Source organism: Pipra filicauda, unplaced genomic scaffold (assembly GCF_003945595.2).
Source record: "Pipra filicauda isolate LSUMZ 115617 unplaced genomic scaffold, ASM394559v2 scaffold191_size1418713_pilon, whole genome shotgun sequence".
NCBI classification, from domain to species: Eukaryota; Metazoa; Chordata; class Aves; order Passeriformes; family Pipridae; genus Pipra; species Pipra filicauda.
Genome location: NW_024104300.1, coordinates 833184 through 843653, shown reverse-complemented (window position 1 = coordinate 843653; position 10470 = coordinate 833184).

The window sequence follows — 10470 nt, the reverse complement described above, 5'->3', positions numbered from 1 at the left end:
TATATATGTGGAAGCTGCTGTTCATTCCCCTAGGGAAAGCTGAGCCTGACACAAAGAGGAGTCTCTTGCTCCTCTTGACTGCAGTTTTTGGAGGGGTGCGTGTGGAAGAGTTGTGTAGCTCTGTGAAGCTGCACTGCTACTTATGGCTGATTTTTGCTAAACTCAATTTGTTTCTCTCTTTCGTCTTGACTGTGAGATAAAGCAAACCTGAAAAATGCCTACTAAGTTGCTATTATTTTTAGTAACTGGCAGTAACTCTTCTCAGTGGTTGCAGGAGTTAGGCTTGTCACCTGAGGGACAAAGAGTGCTGATAGTATGTAAATATCGTTTATTCCTGGGCTTAAGTTTGGGGTTTGTTGCACAGAAGTGTTTCTCAAAGATTTTTGAACCTACATTATAAACCAGGAAAGTCCCATCCCTCTGTGTTGAAGAGCCATGCTTTCACATTTACAGGCATCTATACTCTCTTTGGCACTATGTCCATTCTCCCAGTTACAGCCTGAAGCTCATGTCCTCCAGGTATTTCCTTCATCCCCACCACCATCCCCAGTTCCCCTACTTCACGTGCTGACAAGGCCAGACCACGCTCCCCCATCACTTTCCCCCATGCCACTGCATACTCCCTGGGCTTCGATCACCCACAGCCTGGGCTCTGGCTCTTTGACTTTGTGAAATATATGGTTTGTCTTGAGAATATAACCTATTTTTCCTTTCAAGTATTTCAATTAAAAAAAATCAATCCAAATATTTTCACATTTTTTACAATGTATTTAAATATGTTCAGAATATTATTATGTCACTATTTTACAGTCACAAGTACTTTCCTACATTGACATTAAAAGGTGTTCAGAAAATCTGAAATAAAAGACGACTTTGTGTGAAACTAGGCAGATACACAAGGAAAATGGAGAATGGATCCAAACCCCTTTTCTTCTTCTGTTTTTTTCTAGTGGACAAACATAATATCAGATCTGGCTCTTGGTGAGTGTTGACCCTTGCTGAGGGTAACCCAAGGGCTGTGTGGAGCTTATAGACTTCTGCCAGCTAGGCTCGAGCAAAATCCATATGCTGCAGACCCTCAAAATAAATTTTATGCATCAGTCACAGTATGCCTGGGAAAGTGTCAATGTGGGTATACTCATCTCTGCTAAACTTTCACCAAGTAGAGGCTGAATGCTTTCAGATGGAGTCTTTCAGTTGGAAATTGGTTTTTCTGATAAAAATCAAGTTTCATTGACTGCCACTATTTTCTCCAATTTTCTACAGTTTCAATCAATTCTGAAAGTCCTTTTTTTCTTTTTGTTTTAAAAATTTCCTTTTTTCTGTTTTTTTTTGAAGAGAAAATTATAGGTATCGTCTACAACCTTTCTCTCCTAAGATCTCAGATCCCAGTCTAGTTCCCAGGACTGCATATCAGAACACTCCAAGTGATCCTTTCTACTACTGTATATGTGGAATTACTTTAACTTTGATATCAGGGGCATTACTTTGGCAGCATGCTTTTGCTGCCTCTGATTATAGCCAGAAAAAACAATGGAAGATAGAAATTACTACCACTGCATCAGGTATTTCTTATGTGCTCATTCAAGTACCATCACCAAAATTGGCAAGTAGATATGATTACAACATAATGGAACATTTAGAATAGAAGTTTATTTCTGAACTGGATGTGAAAATGTTAATGCTAGACTCTAGTGAAACACCTGTGGGTTTTTTTAACCTGACTCTCATGTTTTCATAGTGAGCTACTCACTGTCTGGGTTTAAACAAACATACAGTTAAAAGAAGCCAAAATGAATATTTTTATTATTAAAGTAGTCTGTAATGTGTTTTTTTCTTCCTTGTCTGGTCAGTTTTACACTGGAGCTATTGTCCCAGTTTTATGTTTGTCTGAAATTTCCCCTATTTTGGATGTTCATTTAATAATTAAATATTACTGAATTTATTATTAAATATTTAATAATATGTATTCTCTGTCAGACTGAAAGATTGTATCACTAAACCCATTGTTTAAAGATTCTCCTTTTCTACCTTCTCATGAGCAAATGGTTCTATGTCAACTCCATGTCCACAGTATTCCCTCTGACTACCATTTCTCATGCCTCTTTTGTATCTTGTATGAAGACATTATGACAAAAGAATACATTTTTTCTGAACCCTATACATCCTGATATTTTAACATGTTTTTACCTAGATGTATTTTTGAGAACAGAACTCACTTCTCTGTCAGTTTATACACTTCAAATGAAATTCAAATTTTGTTAAAATATTTGTCTTGGTTGTGTTATCACAGCCAATTACTGACATTGAATTTTAGGTCTGCAAACTTACATGAAGTTATTTGGGGAAAAAAAAAAAAAAGAAAGAAAGAAAAAACCATACCTGATTAGTGCGTCCTGTTCTCTTATTTTGTGAATTCTTGATTTTCTGTGAACTGTCTCCGAGGCCTTTCAGATTTGTAGCATCCACACTTTCACTGTCATTCTAGAACATGACAAGACCAAAAATTGTGTTGGCTCAAATCAGAAGCTGAAAGCCTTTCTCATATGTGGTAAGAAATTATGTATGCTCTGATGCCTGTACTTCCAAATGAACAAGTGAATAGATGACAGTAAATGGCCTCAAGTTGCACCAGCAGAGGTTTAGATTAAATACTGGGAAATATTTCTTCACTGAAAGGGTGGTCGGGCACTGGAACAGGTTGCCCAGGGAAGTGGTGGAATGACCAGGCCTGAAGTGTTCCAAAAACCTGTAGATGTGGCACTTTGGGGTCATGGTTAAGTGTTGAAAAGGGTGGAGCTAGATTTAATGGTTGGACTTGATAATCTCAGCGGTCTTTTAAAATCTAAATGATTCTACAATTCTGTGTATTTCTTTACTAGTACAGGGAGCTCAAAACTCAGTGTACAGAGCTTGACTCTTCCAGTCCCTGTACTGTTGCACAAAGCTGCATCAGCCATGGATGGTGCTCAGTTAATGGGTATCTGCTATTTTCTTGATTAAACTCACATGTCCTCAGGCTGCTGTCCTTTGTCTCAGAACTGGTTCAACAAGTTAACAAAGATCCTACCTTCCTCCTCACCAAGGGCAAAGTGGACTATTTGGACCTTTCCTGGTTGTTAGTACCTTTGCTCCGGTATATATACTCCTCATGCACACACAGTACATGTGTATTTTTAAAAAAATATGTACTTCTATTGCTCTTGGAATAAAACGCTCAGGGTGTCTTTAAAGAGAGGAGTTAGCTTTACTACATTAATCCTCTGAGGTATAGCTTTTATCAGAGTATACTGAGACAACCATAACCAGTTCCACTATTTCTAATTTTTTTTAAAAATAAATTCTGAAGTTGAGTTTTCTTGTTTCTTAATGTTATGAAGGATCCATTATCTCTGTTTAATGGTCCTTAAAGGTCTAGTTCTTATTTTGTTTTTGTAAGAAAGCTGCTTAAACAAAATATCAGGTTATGAATGTTTTATATTTCAGTGATTTCTTATGGCAGCAGTTACAGTACAGCCATGTCACTGGGTTTTATTGCATTAACTATCTCATTATTTGCATTTAGCCTTATAATAAAACAATCACTTCCAAATGAACAACACAAAATAAGCATAATTATAGTAAATTATGATAAAGGCAGGAATAAGCAGTACTACTAAAAATAAATTGAATTTTCCCTTTTAGCAGACACATGACCTTAGAAACAACTGGAACACTGTTCAGTAACATATTTTCCTTAAAGTCACTTTGACTCTAAACCTGATAAAAACCCCCGTTTCAGTAAAAGTGGTTCTGTAACCCTGAGTGTCTGGGGGAGAGAGGAGTCACAATTAGCTGTTTATTCATGTGTTGTGGCCTTGATACATTAGTTCCCTTCCTTCTAAGAGAAGAGTATCTTTTCATTCCCTTAAGAGGGAGGTATTTCTTTTTTTGTCGTTTACCTTCTAACTGTGCTGTCACAGGAGTTTTCTGTAGCTGCCCCTGCAGTTGACAACAAAAGCATCTACTGAACACTGCATACAAGGGGGAAAAAATAATCAAAAGAAGCAGTGATTAAATGTAGCATTGAGAAATAATATATTAAAAATACTACAGGACAGCATGGTGAAGTCAAAGTGGTATGGTTCTGTGTAACTGACACACGTGCCTCTGGGAATAGTCTCTGAAGATTTCTACACTTCTTACTGAGCAAGAAAAAGTAGAGATTTCTTGGGACTTTTGTAAGTGAACATGTGAAAAACAATAAGCATGCGAGTTGCTGTCTATGAACTACAGAAGTACAGAATAATTTGCATTTGGATAAATCTCTAGAAGTCACTTTGTCCAACGCACCATTCAGCTGCAATAGTTACATAACAGTTTCATTAATACTTTAGGCTACAACTGAAGAATTACAGAATTGATCCATGAAATTGGTATGAAGTAAGTGCTTCTGCTTTCATATGCTGCTTTACTTTTCCTGACTGGAATTCCCCTCTTGCAAAATATTAAAGAGCAAGAGCATTGCCGTGTAAGTGAAGCACTCTTTCAAAGTTTGTTTAGTTCCCTCATGTTGAGCTGTTCATTTACCAAGTCTTTTTGCGTGACCACATTCATTGCCCTTCCCTGCCATCGTCCCCAACTTTTGAAGGAGGATGTGATTTAGGTAAGATATTCATTGCTTAATACTGTAAGACCCTGTTATCTTGAAGGAATTCAAGTGTTCACTTTTTGTGCAAGAAAAATTTAAATACAAGAAATAGGAAAAAATTATGAGATTGATTACTTCTCACTGACTTCTACTATGAAGTGATTTATTTGTCTATATGCAGAAGTTTACTTATTTCCTGCTGTGTTTTATTTTCTCTAAGGAGTAGCTTACATATTGAGTCAGAGATAGACAGTGTAAATGTAATTGTGAACATCTTCTGATGTTCCAGGAAAAAATTCAAACCAACTAAACCAACCAGAAAACCAAAACCAAAACACCTGGGTCAGACCAGGTTTCATTGTTGGATAGCTCAGTGATTTGGCATTTGAATTATTTAAATCAGAGAGGATTTGCAGGCTCTTGAAAAACTCTGCAACAGACAGGAAAGGAAGAACCTGGATTCCCTGCACACGACCCAGGTGAGCTAGGCTGTGCGAGGCAGAAGGTTAACCCAGATCACTCTACTATGCTCCACAGAGACTGCTGAGGAAAAAGGTGATTTTCAGCTTATGTTATTCAAGAGCATTCAACGAGCTTCCAGCTAGGAAAGGGCTCCTCTCCTTTTTGCGTTTATACGCACAGACTTTGGAAGCCGATGGCACTAGCCTAGGCACACATTTTGTGTGAAAACACAACGCCTTCTCAGATTACCCAGGAAAATGACCTAACCAGTGGGCTATCATGTTTTAAGGGAGTTATCTCTCTGTCTCCTCTTGGAGCTGTCCCACTTCTCGTGGATTGTTAACTATTGACTGAAGCAGGACTTGACCCTGACACGCCTACATTCCGCAAATATTCCCTGACCAGCAGACTCTCACATCAGTCTATTGCTTATCTGTCTCTATAGCGCAGTGAATAAATATAGAGTGGCTGGATGTCCCTGATGTTATGCAATATTCCACATGCCTAGCTTCTACGAAGACCTTTCTATGTTATTCGAAAGTGTCGGCTGATATTCCAATCCACTACCCACTTCCTGCTAGCTGAGCTCAGGGGCAGGGTAGGGATGAGAGGCTGCAGAGGAGAGCAAGGTGTTGCTTTGCTAACACAGCACCCTTCAGGATACTTAAAAGCCACTGTGTCCCCCCGACCTATTGCACCTTCGGCAACAAGTACAGTGACACAGCTTGGCCGTGGCTTCGCAAATTTTTGTTTGTCCCTGCTCTAATTTCAGTGAAAGCACACGGATACCGGGCACTGAGAAACAATAACTAACTCAGTTTTCTTGGGATTGGGTTTTTTGGCTTGGGTTTGTTTTTTGTATGGTTTTGTTTGGGTTTTTTTGTGTGTGTGTGTTTCTGCTTTTGAAATCTGCATTTTTCAAATGGCTTTTAATATTATTTTATGCACATAAAATGCAGAATCTTTTGGGTTGGCTCTCTACCTTCTCTCTTGGGAGCAGAACAAGACAATTGCACTTATTTTATGCCTGGGAGAATGATATGCCCCACTGATTAAATTATTATTTTTTCTCGTGTTAATAATATACATTGCTTTGATGAGTTATATGTCTGTTGCATAATGATGACCCTACTCTTCAACAGAACAGTAAATCACCTATCCTCAGGAAAAACAAGCAAAGGGTACAGCAGCTGGAAAAGCTAGTGAGATCCATCAGCCTATGAAATATTACTGAGTCAGGAGTCTTTTCAAAGATAGCTGCATGCCGGGCAGCAGATGAAGGCAGTGAGCGGAGCATACTCCTGAATGTGTCAATTGTGCTCCAGCTTTTTTTACAAGAGCCGTGTACTTTGGCAGGATATCAGAGCAAAGCATGTAAAGTGTTGTGAAATATCTGCAAGTAGACAGCAGAAATTGCTTTTTCTTTTTTCAGGAACTGAGTTAAGCATTGTTCATTGGTTTTAAGTCCTTTCTCTTCCCCACAAACAAAGGAAACTATGCTTACCTGGAAGGCCAAATTGTGCACTCCTGAGGGATCACAGTTGGTCTCCGTCAGCTCCATGTGCCTAATCTGGGCAGGAGAGTTTTGGGGGAGTGTTGAAAGCTACTTGCAGCACAGGACAACAGCAGCCAGAATCTGGTTAATCCATCCACAGAACAGGTATCACTTGAAGCCTAGTTAGCTGGAGGCTCTCTCAGATTACTCTTGATCACTCTTAGCTCCACCTTCTCGCTCCCCTGGTACAGCCTTTCTGGCCAGCATGAAAAATGACATTCAGTGTTTTCAGAGACAAGAAGGGAGGATACCTAGGGGCACCAGAAATATATCTTACCGGGTATATCTCTGGGTGAGTCCAAAGGCAAATGTGTGTACTCATATGACTTCTGGCTTTCCTCACTTGTATAGGGAAAATCTTCCACACTCAGATTTTGAGAGGTCAACACAGTTTTAGTCTTTTTTACAGGTATTCTCAAGTAACTATTTTTGTGAAATTATTGTAGCTCTATTTTTATAGTAGTTAAGGAGTTCACCCAGGAAGAGAAAAAATCAGAATGAGAACAATTCCCAAAACTCTTACAAATACTGGTAATGCATTTTCAGTTGGCATCCTGTATTTTATGGCATGGAATCATTTGGTTGCATGGAATGCATGGAATCTGTCCATAGATTACTCACCTTTAACCAGAGAGTTTTTCTAACACTTTTCAGGCTTGCTATTTGCAGTATTGCAAATATGCATTCTTAGAAGTATCAGCTGGCTCTCTTCCCCAAGTTTTTTGTTGACTATGGACTTTGTGTATACAGATTGTTCTAAGTCTTGAAAACAGTAGCACTATTACAGACACTAATGTCAGACAGGATTTGTGTGAATATAAATTTTGCCTTTAAGAGCAATGAAAATGATAGTGTTCTGTTTCTTTGAAATACAGCAAAGTATATTCATGTATTCATTAGGTGCCTGCATTCATGTCTTTCTACACACAGATTGAAACTGTCATGAGTTATGCCTCATCCTGTGAAAAACAAAATATTATGCCCTGCTTTACGTTTAAAGATGGAACGGATTAGCAGGACTGAATATATTATTTGGAATAAAGAACAATTACATGAAAAATAAGATGTGTCTTTCTGAGGAATCCTCCAACTATGTTTTACTAATATTATAAATCATACTGTTGCAATATATATTTTATGAATCTCATAACTATTGCTCAAGAGGGAGAGATAGTTGGGGTTTTTTTCAGTAAGAAGTGCATGACTTTTAATAATTTATTACGGTTTTCAATGTTCAGAATATTTTTGGTGCCCCAGGTTTTGGAATCAGCATGTTTGTTGCTATTTGTATTTTCCCTCTGAATAGAGGAAATTCTCTGACTAATTGATTCTCTGCACAATACTCTCCAGCAAGAAATAGCTGAAAATATCTTTAACGAGTTTAAGTGCCTGCTGATTACTGCATACCTCAGCTGTTTTTCTCTTCCTTTCTTCCTTCTCTCCTCCTTCCAATTTTGAACATGCTTTTACTATTAGAAGGCAGAGAAAACAAGGCAATGAATTATTTTCAAATCTGCTCCATGCAGTTTTAAAATATGTAATCTTCACTTGCATGGTTCGAAGAAAGGTCTACCCTGCTAACTATTACAAGATACGAGTATTTTCTGTTATTGTTCCTCTTCTTCTGACAACCCATTATAGTTTTCAAAACTTGTTTTCTCATTGAAAAATCTCAGAATAACACTGACTCAATAATTTTAGTGCAGTTTTCTCCTCTGAATTATATTTTCTGTTAAAAAACTCAGAGGATATTGAAAACAAAATCCACACATCCAAGACAAATCCTGAAATCACTGTAAAAAGAATGAAATATGCCATTTCTCTGTGGACAGAGGACCATACAGTTAAAGAACAGGTGGAAACTCACTGATATTTTTTTACAGGAATATATTTATATATATATGAATTTTATATATATATATATATGTATAAAAAATAGTGGTCAGAAATATATTTAGTGTTTGACTAACAGCAAAACCCCTTCCTGTTTCCAGTTAGTTTAAATATTTACATGAACACATGGGTGAACTCCCTAACTACTATAAAAATGTCATACAGCTTGGTTAGGCCAGAAAGGCTTTTTTGGGTAGTATAGAAATATTAATCAACAGCACTGCTTACAGTATAAACATCAGGCAAATACATAGCAATGTGATTCATGCTAATTTACTAGATGCGTAGAAAAGATGAGCAGGAATATTAAAAACAAGTAAAGTGTCTAAAAAAGAGTAGAGTCATTCTGGCTTTTTTCATTATTGAACTGTGGGAAGCAACTTCATAGTTAGGACATGTAAAGTTGTTCAAAAAGTCAAATTTTTTACATACTTAATTGATCCTATTAATTATCTATAGTTGTGCTAATAATACTCAGCTGTGGTTTCGAACATTTCATTTCAAAGTTTCAAAAGCTTTGAGATAAACCAATCTCAGTCTCTCTTACATGCTCTGAATAAACTGCTCCTCAGTGGAAAGGTCAACAAAAGAAAAGCATGATTATCACTGACAAATGATTGGCAAATAGAAGGTTAGTTCCTTTACATTTTGCTATATATCCTAACCTTTATTTAGCCAGTCCCGCTTGTCCCTCTACTGACTTCTTTGAGTGAAAAAGATGTCTTCCATATTTGAAAAGACATGGACCAAAAAAACCGTATTTTGTTAACATCTATAATCCCCAATCTCAAGTGTTTGCAGTATGACCTATTCAGTTTTTAGAAATATTTTCATTTTGATTCTAATGTAAAAGATAAACTCTAAACCTCCACATTATCATGAGAATGAAGGACGTAGGGAAGAAAATACTGTTTCGGGGGGAAAGAAATATAATTTTATGTGTGTAAAATTGTCCCTCAACACATATTTTTCTTGGAAAATATGACTTTGAGACTCATTTTTACCAGAGGGAAACTTCCCCTCCCGGTTTTCCAGGAGGTTTTCCCGGTCCTGCATTCTTAGGGAAAAGGGGACAGTGAAAAGCTCTTTGCCAGATAAAGAAAAAAGCCATAAAAAAATCAGAATGCTGTCAAGTGTGATGAAATCCGGGCACTTGTATACAAAGTGACTGTAAATGAGGTGGCTGAGTGGCCTTCTTCCCTCCCAGGCTGGGCCGTGAGTTCAGTTTTTGGTCCTCACTAGTCACAACCTCTTGCCCAGTAAATCTCCAGCCCCTATTCTGGCTCCCAGCTCTCCTGGGATCTTTTCAAATCTGTACGATTTTGAGCAGATTTGTTATTTTCCTTCTTTATTTTCTCTTGTTCACTTCCTGGTTTTTCTGTGGCAGTAGAAATGAAACTGTTTCATGCTTACCAGTTGTCCTGCGGTTCCCCTTCACGAAAGGAAACACAGTAAAAAAGTGCATGTTTGACAAATGTAATGAACTAGGGAGGAAGAAAAACCTTAGAGGAAAGTCAAGGGCCTTTGAGAGCTATTGTGTTCTCCCTTGTGACAAATACCCCTGTAAGGCTAAACAAAAGGAATCTTATATCTATTGATTCTCAGAGAGTAGCAGTAAGTTCGGAAGAGTTCAGAGTGACCATCCCAGAGGGAGCAGGCTTTCTGAGAAACATAGAAAAAGGATTTTATGTCATACCTTAATTGTGTGATACAAGGGCTAAGTAAAAGAAAATAACACTACATAGATGCTTCCATAGCATGTTCATGTGAACATGGAATGAAAACAAACAAATAAAAGCATATAAAAGAAGAAAGTTATACACTTTAAGGTAATAGAAAGGTTTACTTTAAAGAATACTAATAAGGAAACTACCTAATAAGGTAGAAATCTTAACTAGGTTCAATGACTGTTTCAAAAGTGTTTGGCCAT